The sequence below is a fragment of the Carcharhinus amblyrhynchos genome, chromosome 14 (assembly GCF_965287045.1).
Source record: "Carcharhinus amblyrhynchos chromosome 14, sCarAmb.v2.hapA, whole genome shotgun sequence".
NCBI classification, from domain to species: Eukaryota; Metazoa; Chordata; class Chondrichthyes; order Carcharhiniformes; family Carcharhinidae; genus Carcharhinus; species Carcharhinus amblyrhynchos.
This window is the reverse complement of record NC_137337.1, coordinates 53,594,903-53,614,818: the sequence shown is the minus strand read 5'-3', so window position 1 is coordinate 53,614,818 and position 19,916 is coordinate 53,594,903. Positions and strand designations below refer to the sequence as shown.

The 19,916-nt window shown below is 42.5% G+C and overlaps 2 protein-coding genes across 5 annotated transcripts in view; one reads left to right on the top strand and one right to left on the bottom strand.

Annotated features, from left to right (window-relative positions):
• Positions 1 to 19,916, bottom strand: part of strn3 (striatin, calmodulin binding protein 3) — a 270,890-nt gene that overhangs the window by 250,543 nt on the left and 431 nt on the right. The gene's annotated exons all lie outside the window — the stretch shown is intronic.
• ap4s1 (adaptor related protein complex 4 subunit sigma 1) overlaps positions 17,740 to 19,916 on the top strand; it is a 72,822-nt gene continuing 70,645 nt past the window's right edge. Inside the window, exon 1 of the mRNA XM_080202893.1 lies at positions 17,740 to 19,827. The gene's annotated coding sequence lies outside the window, so the exon portion shown is untranslated. The remainder of the gene's footprint in view (positions 19,828 to 19,916) is intronic.

Here is a 19,916-nt window from a genome sequence, read left to right as displayed (position 1 = left end):
TGTTCTGGGACCCTTGCTGTTTGTAATTTTCATAAATGACCTGGATGAGGAAGTGGAGGGATGGGTTGGTAAGTTTGCCAACGACACAAAGGTTGGTGGTGCTGTGGATAGTTTGGAGGGATGTCAGAAGTTGCAGTGTGACATAGATAGGACTGGGCACAGAAGTGGCAGATGGACTTTAACCCAGATAAATGTGTAGTGGTCCATTTTGGCAGGTCCAATGGGATGAAGGAGTATAATATCAAGGGTAAAACTCTTAGCAGTGTAGAGGATCAGAAGGACCTTGGGGTCTGGGTCCATAGGACTCTCAAAATCAGTCTTGCAGGTAGAGGATGTAGTTAAGAAGGCGTATGCTGTACTGGCCTTGATCGCGGGATTGAGTTGAGGGATTGAGTTGAGGAGTCAGGAGATAATGCTGCAGCTTTATAAGACCCTAGTCAGACACCACTTAGAGTACTGTGCTCAGTTCTGGTCGCCTCATTACAGGAGGAATGTGGAAGCTATTGAAAGGATGCAGAGGAGATTTACAAGGATGTTACCTGGATTGGGTGGCATGCCTTATGAAGATAGGCTGAGGGAGCTCGGTCTTTTCTCCTTGGAGAGACGAAGGATGAGAGGTGACTGATAAAGGTGTATAACGTGTTGAGAGGTATAGATCAGGTGGATTCTCAGAGGCTCTTTTCCAGTGCTGAAATGGTTGCTACGAGAGGACGCAGGTTTAAGGTACAGAGGAGATGTCAGGGGTAAGTTTTTCACTCAGAGGGTGGTGGATGAGTGAAATCGGCTGGCATCAGTGGTGGAGGAGACAAATTCGATAGAGAATTTTGAGACTTCTGGATGAGTACATGGGACTTAATAGGATTGAGGGTGATAAGTAAGCCTAGTAGGTAGGAATATGATCGGCCCAACTTGTGGGCCGAAGGGCCTGTTTGTGTTGTAGTTTTTCTATGTTCTAATAGGTTACAAGAGCAAGGAGGAGTTTATACAAGACACTAGTTAGACCTCAGCTGAAATATTGTGTACAGTTCTGGGTGGCATACTAGAGGAAGGATGTGAACACATTGGGGAATGCAGAAGAGGTTTACAAAAGTGGCTCCAGGCATAAGAAACTTCAGTTATGAAGATAAATAGGAGAGGAGGGGACTGTTATCCTTGCAGAGAAGGCAGCTAAGATGAGATTTGATAGATATTCAAAATTAAAAGGGGCTTGTCAGAGTAATTAATGAAAAACTGTTCCTGCTCATAAAACGATCAAAAATTAGAGGGTGCAGATTTAAAGTGTGTTGCAAAAGAAAGTATGACGAGAAAAACTTCACTCACAATGAGTAGTTCAGCTCAGAATGCACAGCCTGAAAGTGTGGTGAAAGCAGGATCAAACGAGGTATAAAAGAGGGCATTAGATGATTACTTGGATAGGAACGATATGCAGGGGTGATGGGAAAAGGCATGGAATGGCACTAAGTCATGATGCTCATCTGGAGAGCCAGTGCAGACACAACGGGCCAAGTGGCCACCTCTTGTGCCATAACAATTCATGACACAAGAAAGAAGAAATTACTACACTCAGAATTTGGAAGCTTTAGAACTCTCCATCCCAGAATGGTGTGGATGCTCCATCGTTGGTTACATTTAAGGCTGTGATGTGGAGGATTTAAGGCTGGGATAGACAGATTTTCAGTTTATTACTGAATCAAGAGGGCAAGCGAAGTTGAAGCCCAAGATTAGTCATGATCGCATTGAATAGTGGAGCAGTTAGTTCATTGGGGAAACTCATGCTCCCATTTCTTGTGTTTCTTGGAAACCAGGGCTAACAATTCATCTCTTTAACTAATACAATTTTAGTTCTAGTAAATTGAAGTAGCAAACATGGGAGGGGATGAATTAAAGAAGGCAAATTCAATGTCAAATCAGGTGAAAATCAGAAATGAAGATAATGAAAGACTGGATTGGAAGACAAGAGGTAGAAAAGAAAAGGAAAGGAATAAAATTTGACTTAATTTCTTACTGAAAATTTTAACTTGGGAGTAAGATTTGACATTTTAATAGCTGCTGCGGGTTTAATTCATAGCCACTGCCATCATGCCAGAAAAGCAATTTCATGACAGTAAGGCAGAAAGTAAATGAAGCTTTCACAAAACAGAGTGGAGTGATGCAACTTGGACAACTCATGGATATTTGCACTTACCTGCAAATCTGCTCACCTGAAGACGCTGTACCATTTACTTATAAATAACAATAAATACTGATCGGTAAAGGAATCAAAGGTTATAGGGATATGGCAAGAGAGTGGTGTTGAGGATTGTCACATCACATCAGTCATGAACTCACTGAATGACAGGGCAGATTCAATGGGCCAAATGACCTATTTCTGCTCCCATGTCTTATAAGAACATAAGAAATAGGAGCAGGAGTAGGCCATCTAGCCCTTCGAGCCTGCCCTGCCATTCAATAAGATCATGGCTGATCTGAAGTGGATCAGTTCCACTTTCCCGCTTTCTCTCTCTAACCCTTAATTCCCTTGTCTGTCAAAAACCTATCTACCCGTGACTTAAACATATTCAGCAAGGTAGCCTCCACCACTTCAATGGGCAGAGAATTTCAGAGATTCACCACCCTTTGAGTGAAGAAGTTCCTCCTCAATTCCGATCTAAACTGCACACCCCCCGCTTATTTTGAGGCTGTGCCCTCTAGTTCTGCTATCCTTTCTAAGCGGGAAGAATCTCTACCTCTACCCTATCTAGCCCCTTCATATGTCTCTATAAGATCCCCCCTCATCCTTCTAAACTCCAACGAGCACAGACCCAAGTCTATTCAGCCTCTCTTCATAGGCTAACCCCCTCATCTCTGGTATCAGCCTAGTGAACCTCCTCTGCACTCCCTCCAAGGCCAATATATCCTTTCGCAAATGCGGCGACCAAAACTGCACACAGTACTCCAGTTGCGGCCTCATCAGTGCCCTGTACAGTTGCAGCAAGACCTCCCTGCTTATATATTCTGTCCCCCTCGCTATAAAGGCCAACTTTCCATTCGCCTTCTTGATCACCTGCTGCACCTACAGACTGGGTTTTTGCGATTCGTGCACAAGGACCCCCAGGTCCCTCTGCACCGTAGTATGCTGCAGCTTTTCACACTTTAAATAATAATCGCTCCTCCTATTATTTCTGCCAAAGTGGATAACCTCACACTTGCTAACATTTTACTCCATCTGCCAGGTCCTCGCCTACTCACTCAGCCTATCCAGATCTCTCTGCAGACTTTCCGCACCTTCCACACAATTTGCTTTTCCACTCATCTTCGTGTTATCAGCAAATTTTGTTACCCTACACTCAGCCCCCTCCTCTAGATCGTCTATGTATATGGTTAACAGTTGAGGCCCCAGCACCAATCCCTGCGGCACTCCACTAGTCACCAACTGCCAACTAGAATAGCACCCACTGATTCCAACTCTCTGCTTCTTATTAGACAACCTATCCTCTATCCACGCTAACACCTTACCCCCAACTCCGTGCACCCTAACCTTTTGCAGCAACCTTTTGTGAGGCACCTTATCAAACGCCTTTTGGAAATCTAAAAACACCACATCCACCGGTTCCCCTCTGTCTACCGCACTAGTCACATCCTCATAGAAATCCAATAAATTCGTTAAACACGACTTCCCCTTCACGAATCCGTGCTGCATCTGCTTGACCAAACCGTTCTTTTCTAGGTGTCTCGCTATTTCTTCTTTGATGGCGGATTCTAGCATTTTTCCAACTATGGACATTAAACTAACCAGCCTATAATTCCCTGCCTTTTGTCTGCTACCTTTTTTAAACAACGGCGTAACATTAGCCGTTCTCCAATCTTCCGGCACTTCCCCAGAGTCCAGCGAATTTTGATAAATAATTACAAAGGCATCCACTATCACCTCTGCCATTTCTTTCAGAACTCTGGGATGCATTCCATCCAGTCCTGGGGACTTGTCTACCTTCAGTCCCGTTTGTCTATCAAGCACCACCTCCCTAGTGACAGTGGTCACCATTAGCCTGCTATTATTCCCACATAAAATTCCAGCCCATCACAGTTAAAATTTCACAATTATTAGTACACCTTTGGTTAGCAAGAGAAACTCCCTCCTGATAACCTGACTCAATTCTTCTGTCAGAATTGCCAACTTCTGATAACCTCATTTCAACAAAAACATCACATTTTGAAATAAATTACAATATCTTGAAAATAGACTATGTATCAAATGGTTTACCTGCTGTGAATTATTTTAAAATCAACACTTTCAATCTCTAGAGAAAGAGAATGCTGCATGTGCATGAACAGCTTTGAAACTTTAACCTGTTCCTTCTAATATTCTTTTAAAGCCTAATAGCAAAATTGAATTAAGAGGCATAATTTGAACATAAGGAAGAAATAAATCCAGCAAGTAAAGCAAAAAAAATTACAAAGGTGTGCTGCCAAATAAAGTTCCATTCTGACTTCAGGGAGTTAGATAAGCACCTGAAGGGAAATAAATTGCTGGGCTAGTGAAAGGATGGGGGAAGTGGAATAAGCACACTTACTCTTGCAGAGAATTGACATAGACACAGAGAGCTGAATGGCCTTATTCTCATGCTGTCATAATTCAATGGCTCAACAAGTATGAAAAATGCAATGTATCACAGAACCCTACAGTGCAGAAAGAGGCCCTTCGGCCCATTGAGTCTGCACCAAACACAATCCCACCCAGGTCCTACCCCCATATCCCTACATATTATATCCACTAATCCCTCTGACCTACGCATCCCTGGACACTAAGGGGCAATTTCTTAGCATGGCCAATCAACCTAACCCGCACATCTTTGGACTGTCTGTGTGTGTGTGTGTGTGTGTGTGTGTGTGTGGAGGGGGGGGGGGGGGGGGAGAGGGAGAGAGAGAGGGAGAGAGAGAGAGAGAGAGAGAGAGAGAGACTGGAGGAAACCCACGCAGACATCAGGAGAATGTGCAAACTCCACACAGACAGTGACCCGAGCCAGGAATCGAACCCAGGACTCTGGAGCTCTGAAGCAGTAGTGCTAACCACTGTGCAATGTGTAATTTATAAACTCCAACTATCTTGCACACCATAAAATGCACACCAAAAACAGAAACTACTGGAAAATCTCCAACTCTGAAAGCATCTGTAGAGAGAGAATGATCTCTGAAGAGACCTGACGAGATCACGTACCAACCAAATCAAGAACAGATTCTTCCCTACTGCCAGACTTTTGAATGAACCTACCTTGAAGTAAAAATAAATTCTAATATTTAAGTTTTAGATATAAAGTTTTAGGTGCAAATTATCCAGATAGCAATTGTACCATCAAATCCCAATACTTAAATAATAGCAACAACAGTCTATAACAATCCATTGTTAAAGTAAACTATTCTACAAACTTTTGTGACTAAAACCACTACAGTATAATTTAAGATTCCTTCCAAATAACTGAATTATCCAAATATTTGAATTGATGTAAAAAAAAGCAAAATAAGAAAGTGAAAGAATATTGAATCAAAACATTTGAATTACGACTAAATTGCATACGTCTCAAAATATCATCATTTAAATCCTGTTAAACGGAATCATTCTCAGGTTTAATGATCAATTCTAATGTTAAGACAAAAAAATTGAATTATTCAATACAAGTAGAACAGCTGCCTTGTAAGCCAGATGGTACTGGATTTGAGTCATGTGGCTCTTTGTTATTCAAAATCATTAGCCACTATAAAGTTTTGTCAATCCTCAGATCCATCAGCAAGGTCAGAGGTGAGATTCTCCATTTCAGCTGGAAATAAAACAAAATTGCCTCACTCAGGTGCAAATGCAATCATGAATGGGCAGCAAAGTGGCAAGCACTGCTGCCTCATAGCGTCAGGGTTTGAATCTGGTCGTGGTTGACTGTGTGGAGTTTACTCATTCTCCTTATCTGACTGAATTTCCTCTGGATGCTCTGATTTCCTCTGACAGTTTAAAAATGTGCAGATTGGATGGATTGGCCATACTAAATTGCCCTTATGTCCCAAGTTGTGCAGGTTAGGGGAATTAGTGGGGTTATGAAGAGTTGATGCAGGCTTTATGGGTCAAATAGCCTCCTTTTGCACTGTAGGAATTCTATGATGAACACTTTCAAGATGATTCAGGGTCATTTGGTCTTAAATCAAGCATCATAGCCTACCAACATTTTGAAGCAACATGAATTTTCTGCAGAAAATGAAAGGAAAGGTACAAGGAGAAAAACTTTTAAAAAATGCCTTTCAAGAAATCTGGAATAGTTAGTTTACATCATTTTCCGAAGATAAATATATTGAAATTACTATCCCTTTTCAAAAAAAACAAGGAACACAATCAATACTATGAGGTTATCCCTCTTCCTCGCTACTTCTAAATCATAATACTTCAATACTACCATCATTAGCTCACCTACTCATCTCTGCAGTTACTCATTTTGAAGGTATTTACAACACTGTCTTTTTCATCACCCCTAACAATTCACCACCAAGCAGCAGTGCAGACAGATGCACACAAGTGCTAACACTTCAATCAAAGCAAAATAATAAATTTATGGTTGACAGTAATAAGCAAATGGGAGGCTACAGCTTACCAATGTTCATGCTACTTTCTCTTTACCCTACCTTCAAAAAGCAAAAAACAAAAAAATTGTACTCCTGACCATCTATTTTATAACTAATAATAATCTAATGATTTATGACCCATGTAGCTTCAATTCAAATTTAATACCAAGCTGTCAAAGTCGCTTAATGTCAATTTAGCATAATTTTGGAAATAATTAATTACAGTTAAGAAAAAATGCAACAATAGATTTAAGAAATTTACTCTAGTTTGGCTATCCCTGGAAATTGGTTTATTATTCATTTAAAAACGCTTTTTTAAAAAGTAAATGATAAATATAACATAATAACAAACACCACAAAAATCCATAATGGATTATTTGATTTTTCAGTAATTATAACTTGGTTTTGTGTAGGTTTTGTGTAGTGCATAGCATCCATGCCTTTGAGCTAGTGGTTCAAGTCCTATTCTAGGACTTGATAGCCAAGAAACATGTTTCCATAATGCAGCCAAACAGGTTGAGTATCAACCTGTAAATCCTTCTAATATACACCAATGGTAGATGGCAAGAGCAGGAGAAATTCCTGACCAGCCATGTGATGAAAATAAATTGGAGCCTCTCCCATCAGAGGGGAACCGGTGGATGTAGTGTTTCTAGATTTTCAAAAGGCGTTTGATAAGGTGCCTCATAAAAGGTTACTACAGAAGGTTAGGGTGCACAGAGTTGGGGGTAATGTGTTAGCGTGGATCGAGGACTGGTTGTCTGGTAGGAAGCACAGAGTTGGTATCAATGGGTGCTATTCTGGTTGGCGACTAGTGGAGTGCCGCAGGGATCAGTGCTGGGGCCTCAGCTATTTACCATTTATATAGATGATCTGGAGGAGGGGGCTGAGTGTAAGGTGACGAAATTTGCTGATGACACGAAGATGAGTGGTAAAGCAAATTGTGCGGAGGATGTGGAAAGTCTGCAGAGGGATCTGGATAGTCTGAGCGAGTGGGCGAGGACCTGGCAGATGGAGTACAATGTTAGCAAGTGTGTGGTTGTCCACTTTGGCAGGAATAATAGTAGAAGGGATTACTATTTAAAGGGCGAAAAGCTGCAGCATGCTACGGTGCAGAGGGACCTGAGGGTCCTTGTGCATGAGTCGCAAAAACCCAGTCTGCAGGTGCAGCAGGTGATCAAGAAGGCAAATGGAATGTTGGCCTTTATAGCGAGGGGGATAGAATATAAAAGCAGGGAGGTCTTGCTGCAACTGTTCAGGGTACTGGTGAGGCTGAAGCTGGAGTAGTGTGTGCAGTTTTGGTCGTCGCACTTGCGGAAGGATATATTGGCCTTGGAGGGAGTGCAGAGGAGGTTCACTAGGCTGATACCAGAGATGAGGGCGTCGGACTATGAAGAGAGACTGAATAGACTAGGTCTGTACTCGTTGAAGTTTAGAAGGATGAGAGGGGATATTATAGAGACGTATAAGATAATGAAAAGGGATGGATAGGGTAGAGGTAGAGAGATTCTTCCCGCTTAGAAAGGATAGCAGGACTAGGGGGCACAGCCTCAAGATAAGGGGGGGGAGCAGTTTAGATCGGAGTTGAGGAGGAACTTCTTCACTCAAAGGGTGGTGAATCTCTGGAATTCTCTGCCCGTTGAACTGGTGGAGGCTACCTCGCTAAATATATTTAAGTCACGGGTAGATAGGTTTTTGACAGACAAGGGAATTAAGGGTTATGGGGAAAAAGCAGGAAGGTGGAACTGATCCACTTCAGATCAGCCATGATCTTATTGAATGGTGGGGCAGGCTCGAAGGGCTAGCTGGCCTACTCCTGCTCCTATTTCTTATGTTCTTATGTTATCACTATCCACAGCTTCAAGCTGCAATATGCATATGGAACTTATGTTGCCTCAGCAACTCTGACTTCTTGGGAGGCCATGTGGCTCAGTTGGCTGGATCAGATTGTTGCCAACAACGCAGGGTTTGTTCTGACGATGGTGGATTTGAGACCTTACCCTATTTGTGATGGTGACTGTGACACTGTGGGGCTGACCACACTACAGGTAGAGAACAAGAAATATAACTTGGGAGTGGTCATGTGTACTCCCTGTATAAGGACCAAAAGGATATAATTTTTTTAAATAATTAGTTATAGCATGTTTTTCACAATAGAGAATATCACATAATGAACTAAACTAAGTCACAATTGGCATCAATAACACATTGGGCTTCTCTCAAATAACAAATGCTAGTACTCCTTTCATCATTTAGTACTTTATTCGGTTTTGTGACACAGAAGCAAACACAGAACATAAATAACGCAGGGGCAGATGTCCTTCATACCATTGGACAACAGCAGTTATTATTAATGAAATATTGAAATCTGATTTGTATTGCTCTTTTGTTTGAGGAAAACGCTGTACCACCCAATGATTCAAAGGTACAGTTACTTTTTCAGAACATACGAACCATAATGATCTCAATTTAACAGTCACCAAAAAGTTATCTAACATCAGGAGTAGACTGTTAAACTAGGACAAAAAAAAGCCATGACTCAGACTCCAGATCATTTTGCAATAGCTCCTGCTAAATGTTAGGTGAGGCCAAGATCAAGTCTTCCATGCAATCCAGGCATCACTCCAACAGCAAGTAGTAGATGCTAGCTCAATTAATAATTTTAAAATTTCAGCTCAACAGATTTTTGCTGAAGGAGGATACGGAGCTAAGGCAGATGGATGGAGTGAAGATCGATCATCTCACAATGGCAGAACAGATTGAGAAGTTAAATGGTCCATTCCTATTCTCATGAATAATGGACACTATCAGGAAAGGCCCCACCAATAAAATCATACTTCTGATTATAGTCAATGCTTGAAGCTGAGGAAAGATAAGTAATTAGTCCCTAAAACAAAACAAATAAATGAAATTGTATGATGTCGTTTTTATGTTTTAAGAAAAGAGCATTACATAACTACTGGTTGAGATTCAGCAAAGTTAAATTGCTGGTTGTGAGATGAAACAGAGATTAAAAAATGGCGATTGAAAATTAAATTAAATTTAGTACCTTGTACTAAAAAGGAAAAAGTAAAAGCAAAGAGAAAAGGAACATCCTACTATTAAATGCTCATCACTTTCTCAGGATGTCCTTCATCAGGGAGACAATGTTTCCAATTAGAAAGGAAAAGCAACTATAATTTCTTTAATGAATTTATGCCCACAAGACATTCCAAAATACTTCACTAAGTAATCTTTGAAGTGTACTCGCTATAATGTGGGCAAACTCTGCAAACCAATTTCTATGCAAGCTATAACAGATTCATTAATTGCTTTTTCAGTGTTGACTGAGGAATGAATGATTTGCCAGAACTTCTAAGCTTTCTTTTGAGGTTATTCATGGGATCACTGGGGTGGCATAGTGGCAAGCACAGCTGCCTCAGAGTGCCAGAGACCTGGGTTCAATTTTGGCCTAGGGTGATCTGTGGAGCTTACACATTCTCCTCGTGTCTGCACAGGTTTCCTTCAGGTGCTCCAGTTTCTTCCCACAGTTCAAAGATGTGCAGATTAGGTGGATTGGACATGCTAAATTGCCCTTGTATGCCAATGTGTGTAGATTAGGTTTGCGGGAGGGAGGTGGTGTTCTGGTTAAGCATCTCTGTCGAAGAGTCCGTGCAAACTCAATGGGCCAAACAGTTTGCTTCTGCGCTGCAGGGATTCCATGATTCTATGAAAAACAGGCACACTGGACCTCAGTTAACGCATCATCTAAAAGATCGTACCTCCAACAATGCAGAAATGCTTGATTAAGATTGTCAAATTCTGGAGTGGGGCTGGAATCCCAAAGGCGGGTATTGCTCAGTGTGACACTGGTTACTATTTCAAAACATATTTATAAAGATACTGAAAAATATATTTGTGGAAATATGTAACACCATCTTCGCGATGTAGTACATGTACGAGAATTCAATGCTAAAATAAAGATGATGGAGTTCTATACACCCCTCCCCAGTGAGCTCAATGCATTCTACGCTCATTTTTGGCAAGGTCAGTGAAATGGCATCACTCCAGAGGCCTCAGCCGAACCCGTATCTGAGGTCACCTTTATAGACATCAGATCAGCCATCTTGAAAGTTGACGCATGTAAAGTGACTGGCCCGTTTGGAGTATCCAGATAAGCACTCATCCTGCACAGACCAGCTGGCAGAGGTATTTGCAGGCAACCTGAGGTCCTTTCCTGCTGCAAGACAATGACCATCATCCCTGTACCAAACAAAAGTCAGGCAGCATGCCTTAATTACTACCGCCCCAGTGGCTCTGACGTCCATCGTTACAAAGTGATTCGAAAGGTTAGTCATGAACACATCGACTCAGGTCTCCCAGATTGCCTGGATCCATCACAGCTCACCTAACACCACAGTAGATGCCATCTCCTTGACCCTACACTCAATCCTGGAACACATGGATAACAAAGGCAATAGACTCCTATTTATTGACTATAGTTCAACCTTCAACATTAACGGCCCAACAAACTCAGGTCATGGACCATTGTGGTGATAGGCGATCCAGTAGCAGGAGGAGCAGAGCCTTAGGTCATGGAGATTGGATATAAGGCTCTGCTCCTCCTTCTGCAACTGGATCCAAGACTTCCCAACCCACAGACCATAATCAGTAAGTATAGGTAGCGACACTTCCTCCATGATTATCCTCAACACCAGTGCCCCATAAGGCTGTGTCCTCAGCCCCTTCCTAATCTCCTTATACACTTCTGACTGTATGGTCAAATTCTACTCCAACTCCATTTTCATGTTTGCTGATGAGACCACTGTAGGTCAGATGTCAAACAACGATGAGGGGCGGTCGTGTCTCACGAATCTGGTAGAATTTTTTGGGGTGGTGACAAAAACAGTTGATGAAGGACGAGCCATGGATGTCGTCTATATGGATTTCAGTAAGGTGTTTGACAAAGTCCCTCACGGTAGGTTGATGGAAAAGGTTAAGATTCATGGGATACAAGGACAGGTGTCTAGATGGATTGAGAACTGGCTTGGTAACAGGAGACAAAGAGTAGTAGTGGAAGGGTCCTTTTCTAGCTGGAGGTCTGTGACTAGTGGTGTGCTGCAGGGCTCAGTACTGGGACCTTTGCTATTTGTAATATACGTAAATGACTTGGAAGAGGGAGTAACTTGGTGAGAACAGCAAGTTTGCAGATGACACGAAGATGGCTGGACTTGCTGATAGTGAGGAGTAGTGTCAGGCAATACAGAGGACATAGATAGGCTGGTATATTGGGCAGATAAATGGCAGATGGAATTTAACCCAAACATGAGGTGATGCATTTTGGAAGAAATAACGCAGGGGGAGTTATACGATAAATGGTAGGACTATTAAGAGTATAGAAATGCAGATGGACCTAGGGGTGCAAGTACACAAGTCCTTGAAGTGGCAGTACAGGTGGAGAAGATGGCGAAGACTTATGGTATGCTTGCCTTTATAGGAAGGGGTATAGAGTATAAAAGCTGTGTTTAATGTTGCAGTTGTATAGAACATGGGTTAGACCGCATTTGGAGTACTGCATCCAGTTCTGGTCGCCGCACTACCGGAAGGATGTGGAGACCCTGGAGAGAGTGCAGAGGAGGTTTACCAGCTGCCTGGTATGGAAGAACCGAGCTATGAGGAGAGATTGAGCAAATTGGGGCTGTTCTCCTCAGAAAGACGAAGGATGAGGTGAGATCTAATAGAGGTGTATAAGATTATGAAGGGTATAGATAGAGTGAACAGCGGTAAGCTTTTTCCCAGTTTGGATATGAAAATTACGAGGGGCCACGGGCTTAGTGTGAGAGGGGCGAGGTACAATTCAGATGTTAGGGGGAGGTTTTTCACACAGAGGGTTGTGGGGGTCTGGAATGCGCTGCCAAGTAGGGTGGTGGAGGCAGGCACGCTAGAGTTGTTTAAGGCTTACTTAGATAGGCATATTAGTGGACTAGAGATGGAGGGATACAAAAGATTGTTCTAAATATGGATCAAGAGCCTTAGGACGTTCCTGGGAATCAATTGATTCCTATGGACCATCCAACATATCTTATAGCTCACTTGTCTTACGTTTGAGCTTCTGGGGATTCCGCGAATGTCTGTTTAAGTTGTGCATGTTGATTGATGTCTTTTTTTTAAATCCACAGGCGATTCGGTCTGTCTTGTTGTCCAACAAGGGGCATACATGCCAGGGCTGCTCTTGGATGTTGCTTCGAGAGTTGCCTAGTGCTTCACGTTGTTAGTGTACGCTTAAACTGGACCAGCTGACAGGCAACATGACAGCTTAGTGACTCACTGTTTGCTGTGCAGATACATGGATTTGGGACAGTGTCTGTGGGAGTTTGCACATTCTCCCCGTGCTTGCGTGGGTTTTCTCTGGGTGCTCCAGTTTCCTCCCACACCCCAAAAACGTGCTCTCAGGCTGATTGGTGTTAACAAATTGTCCCTAAATTAGGCATCCCTCAATCTGGTTATAATTCCTTTACTGTGGAGTCGAAAAGGCATAGACATAGGTCATAGGTAGAGAGGGCACTCAATGTTAAAATGGCGGCGCAGGCTTGTTGGGCCAAAGGGCCTGTTTCCTGTGCTGTGTTGTTCTTTGAGTACAGGAAAGAGATAGGGAATCTGGTGAATTGGTGCGATGACAATCATCTCTCCCTCAATGTCAGTAAAACAAAGGAGATAATTATCAACTTCAGGAAACAGAGTGGAGCTACAGTCTAATCAACGATGACAAAGTGGAGATGGTCAGCAGCTTCAAGTGTCTAGCTGCTCTGATCATCAACAATCTGTCCTGGTCCTTCCATGCCAAATCTATAGTTAAGAAAACCCACCAACGCTTTTATTTTTTCAGAAGGACAAAGAAATTCAGCATGTTCACTACGACTCTCACCAATTTTTAATATCACCATCGAAAGCATCTTTTCCAGGTATATCACAGTTTGGTTGGATCCCTGCCACGACCAAAACTGCAAGACACCACAAAAGGTTGTGAATGTAGCCCAGTCCATCACACAAACCAGCCTCCCATCCACTGACTCCACCTACACTTCTCACTACCTCAGGAAAGCAGCCAGCATAATCAAGGACCTCACACACTACAGACATTCTCTCTTCCACTTTCCTTTGTTGGGCAAAAGATACAAAAGTCTGAGATCACGTACCAACTGACTCAAGAACAGCTTCTTCCCAGCTGCGATCAGACTTTTGAATGGTCCCACCCTATATTTCTCTCTACAATGTACCGCATGGTAGCACAGAGGTTAGCACTGCTGCTTCACAGCTCCAGGGTCCTGGGTTCAATTCCCAGCTCGAGTCACTGTCCGTGTGGAGTTTGCACATTCTCCTCGTGTCTGCATGGGTTTCCTCCAGGTGCTCTGGTTTCCTCCCACAGTCCAAAGATGTGCGGGTTAGGTTGATTGGCTATGCTAAGAAATTGCCCCTTAGTATCTAGGGATGCATAGGTTAGAGGGATTAGTGGATATAATATGTAGGGATATGGGGGTAGGGCCTGGGTGGGATTGTGTTCAGTGCAGACTCGATGGGCCGAAGGGCCTCTCCCTGCACTGTAGGGTTCTATGATTCTATATTAAACTGATAATTCTCCTCATTCTATCTGTAATTGCAACACTATATTCTGCACCCTATACTTTCCTTCTCCCTTATGTACTCTATGATCAGTATGTTTTGTCTGGATAGCGTGCAAGAAACAATATGGGTGGCACAGTAGTACAAATGGTTAGTACTGCTGCTTCACAGCTCCAGGATCCTGGGTTCGATTCCCAGCTCGGGTCACTGTCTGTCTGGAGTTTGCACATTCTCCTTGTGTCTGCGTGGTTTCCTCTCGGTACTCTGGTTCCTCCCACTGTCCAAAAATGTGTGGGTCAGGTTGATTGGCCATACTAAGAAATTGCCCCTTAGTGTCTAGGGATGTGTAGGTTAGAGGGATTAGTGGGTATAATATGTAAGGACATGGGGGTAGGGCCTGGGTGGGATTGTGTTTGGTGCAGACTCGATGGGCCGAAGGGCCTCTTTTTGCACTGTAGGGTTCTATGACTCTAATACTATTCACAATCGCAATACGTAGACAATAATAAATCAAATATAGCTGTGGATCAATTGGAAAAGCTAGGTTTTCCAAAATCATGAGGTGTCTAGACATTGTAGAGAGAAATTGTTTTCATCCATGAAAGAGTCTGAACCAGAGTGCACAGATTTTAAATGATTGTGTTATAAATTGTTATTGTTATTCATCATCTTACTTAAATCCATTGCTGATATCATCAAGTGCTGAGACATCATCAGTTGTTGCTGCTGCCACCTGTGTATATTCATAGAGTGCAGCAGAGGCCCTTCCGCTGATCGAGTCTGCACCAACGCAGGAATAACACCTGATTTCCCACCTGTTAAGTTAGGTGCCCATGGTGTTAAGGGTAAGATCCCGGCACGGATAGAGGACTGGTTGACTGGCAGTAGGCAGAGAGTGGGGATAAAGGGGTCTTTCTCAGGATGGCAGCCAGCGACCAATGGTGTGCCTCCGGGGTCAGTGCTGGGACCACAACGTTTCACAATAATAACAATTTGGAGGAAGGAACTGAAGGCACTGTTGCTAAGTTTGCAGATGATACAAAGATATATAGAGGGACAGGTAGTATTGAGGGAGCAGGGAGGCTGCAGAAGGACTTGACAGGTTAGGAGATTGGGCAAAGAAGTGGCAGATGGAAAACAATGTGGAATGTGAGGTTATGCACTTTGGAAGGAGGAACGGAGGCATAGACTATTTTCAAAATGAGAAATGCTTAGGAAATGAGAAACACAAAGGGACTTGGGAGTCATTGCTCAAGATTCTCTTAGGGTTAACGTGCAGGTTCAGTTGGCAGTTAGGAAGGCAAAAGCAACGTCAAGAGGGCTAGAATATAAGAGCTGTATAAGGCTCTGATCAGACCCCAATTGGAGTATTGAGAGTAGTTTTGGGCCCCATATTTAAGGGAGGATATGCTGGCCTTTGAAAGGGTCCAGAGGAGGTTCATAAGAACGATCCCTGGAATTAAGAGCTTGTCCTATGAGAAACAGTTGAGGATTTTGCATCTGCACTCATTAGGGTTTAGAAGGATGAGAGAGAGATAAGGAAAATTTGATGCAGTGAATCACTGTGATCTGGAAGGCATTGCCTTGAAAGGACTTTGGAAGCAGATTCGATCATAACATTCGATACAGCAACCATTTGAAGATAAAATTTTAAAGAAAAAGGGCAGCACCATAGCACAATGGTTCGCATTGCTGCTTCACAGTTCTAGGGACCTGGATTCAATTCCCACCTTGGGTCACTGTTTGTTTGGAGTTTGCACATTCTCCTCGTGTTGGCGTAGGTTTCCTCCAGGTGCTCTGGTATCCTCCCACAGTCCAAAGATGTGTGGGTTAGGTTGATTGGCCATGTTAAAATTGTCCGTTAGTGTCCCGATATGCATAGGTTAGAGGGATTAGGGGGTAAAATATGCAGGGATATGGGGATAGGGTTTGGGTGGGATTGTGGTTGGTGCTGACTCGATGAGCCGAATGGCCTCTTTCTGTACTGTAGGATTTCTATGATTCTATGATACTGCAATGCCTAGATAGAGTGGGTGTGGAGATGATGTTTCCACTGAAGGAAAAACTACAACCAGAGGGCACAACCTCAGGCTAAAGGGATAATCCTTTAAAACAGATATGAGAAGGAATTTCTTCAACCAGAGAGTGGTGAATCTGTGGAACTCTTTGCCGCAGAAAGTTGTGGAGGCCAGGTCATTGAGTGTCTTTAAATCAGAGATGGCTAGGTTCTTGATTAATAAGGGAATCAGGGGTTACAGGGAAAAGGCAGGAGAATGGGGATGAGAAAAGTATCTGCCATGATTGAATGGTGGAGCAGACTCGATGGACTGAGTGGTCTAATTCTGTTCCTTTGACTTATGGTAATTCCATTTACCAACACTTGGTCCATAACCCCTTGAGTGTTATGACATGCAAAGTGCTCATCCCTATGTTTTTTAAAGGATGAGACAACCTTCAACCCCTCTCCTTGAGCTGATGTCCCCTTGTGACTGACCCTTCAACTAAGGGGAACAGCTGCACCTTATCTACTCTATCCATGCCCCTCAAAATCATATACACCTCAATGAAGTTGCTCCTCTGTCTTCTCTACTCCAATGAAAATAACCCAAGCCTATTCAATCCCTCTTCATAACTTAAACGTTCCATCCCAGGCAGCCAGAATCTCCTCTGTGCCTGCTCCAGTGCAATCACATCATTCCTATGGTGACCGGAACTGCGCACAGCACTCAAGCTGTGGGCTCACCAAATTCTATACAATGACAACATGACTTCCCTGTCTTTGCAATCTATGCCTCAATTGATAAAGGCAAGAGTCCCAGATGCTTTTTTCACCACCCTACTAACACACCCTTCTACCTTCAGTGACCTATGGACAAATGTGCCAAGGTCCCTTCATTCTACAGAACTTCCTAGTGTCATGCCATTCATTGAATAATTCCTTGTCAAATTACTCCATCCCATCTCTTCTTGTAGGCCAAGACACATATCCTCACTGTTAACCACCCAGCCACTGTGTCATCCACAAACTTAATTAAATGTACTTCTCTTGGTCATCCATCTTGTTTATATAAATGACAAATAATAGGAGACCCAGCATAGATCCCTGTGGTACACCACAGGACACTGACTTCCAATCACTAAAGCAGCCTTCTGTCATCTCAAACAATTGAGCCAATTTTGAATCAACTTTATCAAATTACTTTGTATCCCATGTGCATTGACTTCTTTACCAGGCTCTCTTGCGGGAGCTTGTCAAAGGAATATTAACTGCCATTAGTTCTGATACTAGCTGCTCCCAATTTTAAGTCTTTACTTTTATTTTAAATTTCACTAATTTTATATATTAAAGAAGATTAACTTTCACAATGTGTTTTGAGATCAAATTATCACATATTGACAAAAGTATCAAAGGCAACATGTAGAAACTCCTTTTTATGCAGTGATAGGTTAGAATTTGGAACACACTGAGCGAGTGGTGAAGGCAAAATTTATTTATGGCATTCAAAAAGAAATTGGATAAACATCTTTGGGGGGGGGGGGGGGGGGGGGGGAGAGGGAAGGTTTGCAGGCCTACAGGTAAAGAGACAGTAGAGTGGGACTGCTAAAATTGCTCTTGCAGAAAGCTGACACAAGCTTAGTAGGCCAAGTGATGATCTTGTGAGCTCCAATTATCCCATGATCTCATTTGCATAACAAAGTACAAGTACAGTACAATATGGCAATATGAAATGCATGGAATACATAAACAGATTGGAAATGTATTTTAACAGTATTAACAGCAAAATCAATGGGACAAGGATAAAATTCTAAAATGTGAATCACAAATTAAGTGACTCAAGTGGATGGAACCACATCCAAGTAAATGTTAATAGTAATTACTGGATATATTTGAACAATGAAAATAATCCACAGCTTTCATTAAGTTTCTTTTCATAGATTTTCTCCTTCATTATTCAAGTAATTTAAGGAGCAGAGGAGCTCATCGCTGCACCAGTTCTCCGTGGAACAATCAAATCAGTCCTCACTCCCCCTTGTGATTCCCATAGCCCTACAGGTTTATTTCGTCCAACGTTCTTCCAATTTCCATTTGAAATCATTCATTGTTTCCACTTTCACCACCCTTTGAGCAGAGAATTCCAGGTCATTATCGCTCATTGTGCTAAAAAAAATTCTTCCTCACACTGCCCCTGCAACTCTTGCTCAAAAGCTTAAATGCGTGTCCCCTGTTCCTTGTAATATCAGCTAATGGGAAGGATTGTTCCTTGTCTACCTCATCCAAACCTCTTATAATGAGCCTTTCCAACCCAACATTTTAAGTAAAATCTCTTTTCCCTGGAACTATTCTGGTAAATATCTTCTGCACCCTCTCAACTTTCCTAAAGTGCAGTAACCAGAACTGGACACAATACTTTTGCTGGGGCTTAACCAGAGTTTAGAGAGATGAATATAACAGAAGTTGTTGCAAGACGAGATGTTACAGATACAACTGATTTTTGATTACAGGAAGTCACGTAAGATATAGAATTAAAACACAACTGTCAAAAAATAAGTCACAATCCCATCAACCCATGATTTAAATTTAAAGTGCACGCCTCCCCATGATTACAATGTTGGGGCTCTTCCTTCCACATATGACACAATATCTCTCCTTTGAAGCCATAAGAGATTACTTTAATGCAAGCAATCTTTTGTACAAGTCACGCATTATAAAATAATGCACTGTGGCTAGCATTGCTGCCTCACAGCACCAAGGACCCAGGTGACTATGTGTGATTTGCATGTTCTCAGCGTGTGTGGGTTTCCTTCAGGTACTCTGGTTTCCTCCCACAGTCCAAAGACTCGCAGGTTAGGTGGATTGGCTATGCTAAATTGCCTCCTAATGTCTCAAGATGTGTAGGTTAAATGGATTAGCCATGGAAAATGTTTTGGGATTGCAGGGTTAAGGTGGGAAAAGGTTCTCTGTCAGAGAGTCAGTGCAGACTCAATAGGCCAAATAGCCTCCTTCTGCACTGATTCTAAGAAATAACAGTTGAAATTAACTCCAGAAGTGGATATCAAGTGTCAATAATTTGTTGAACGATGAACTGAGACTCTGCATTTTGTCTCATGCTTTCCGCTGTTACCGTAAGTCACTAATGCGAGAATATACACATTTTTAAGATGATAAGTTCAAAATGGAATTGCAAACTAACATACCAAAATAAGCTACTGCAATCATATCGCCTCATTCAACTATGTTACAACATGCCAAATGATGTGGTCAGTCCCAACTTGTCGATCACAAATGAATCGCTTCAAAAATGTATTTGTCTAGATTGGATTTCGGACAGATAACGAAACTGAGTCATCTCCTGCATCAAGTACTTATGAAATGCTCTCCAAGCAACGCTCAAACAATCCATTCTACAAGACCATATCCTAGTTTTCAGAACAATTTCGTTGATTCCACATGCAAGAACAGCACAATGTCTGACAGTAGCACCAAAGGGAAACGAATTAGAAGCATATTAAGTTGATAGATCAGGATCATCAGATGAACCGAAGGTGCTCGGGCATCCACACACAAAATGTTCCCAGTTATTTACACCCAGCTGCTCGACGCCATATTGGAAACAAATATGGCGGCGGCGAGGATGGTCCCACATTTTGGTAAATACCGGCCGCTGTTTCAATCCTTTTCCCAGAGCCACGAGTGACCACTGGGCGCAGAACCGTATTGCTCATTCCAAGCCCGACGT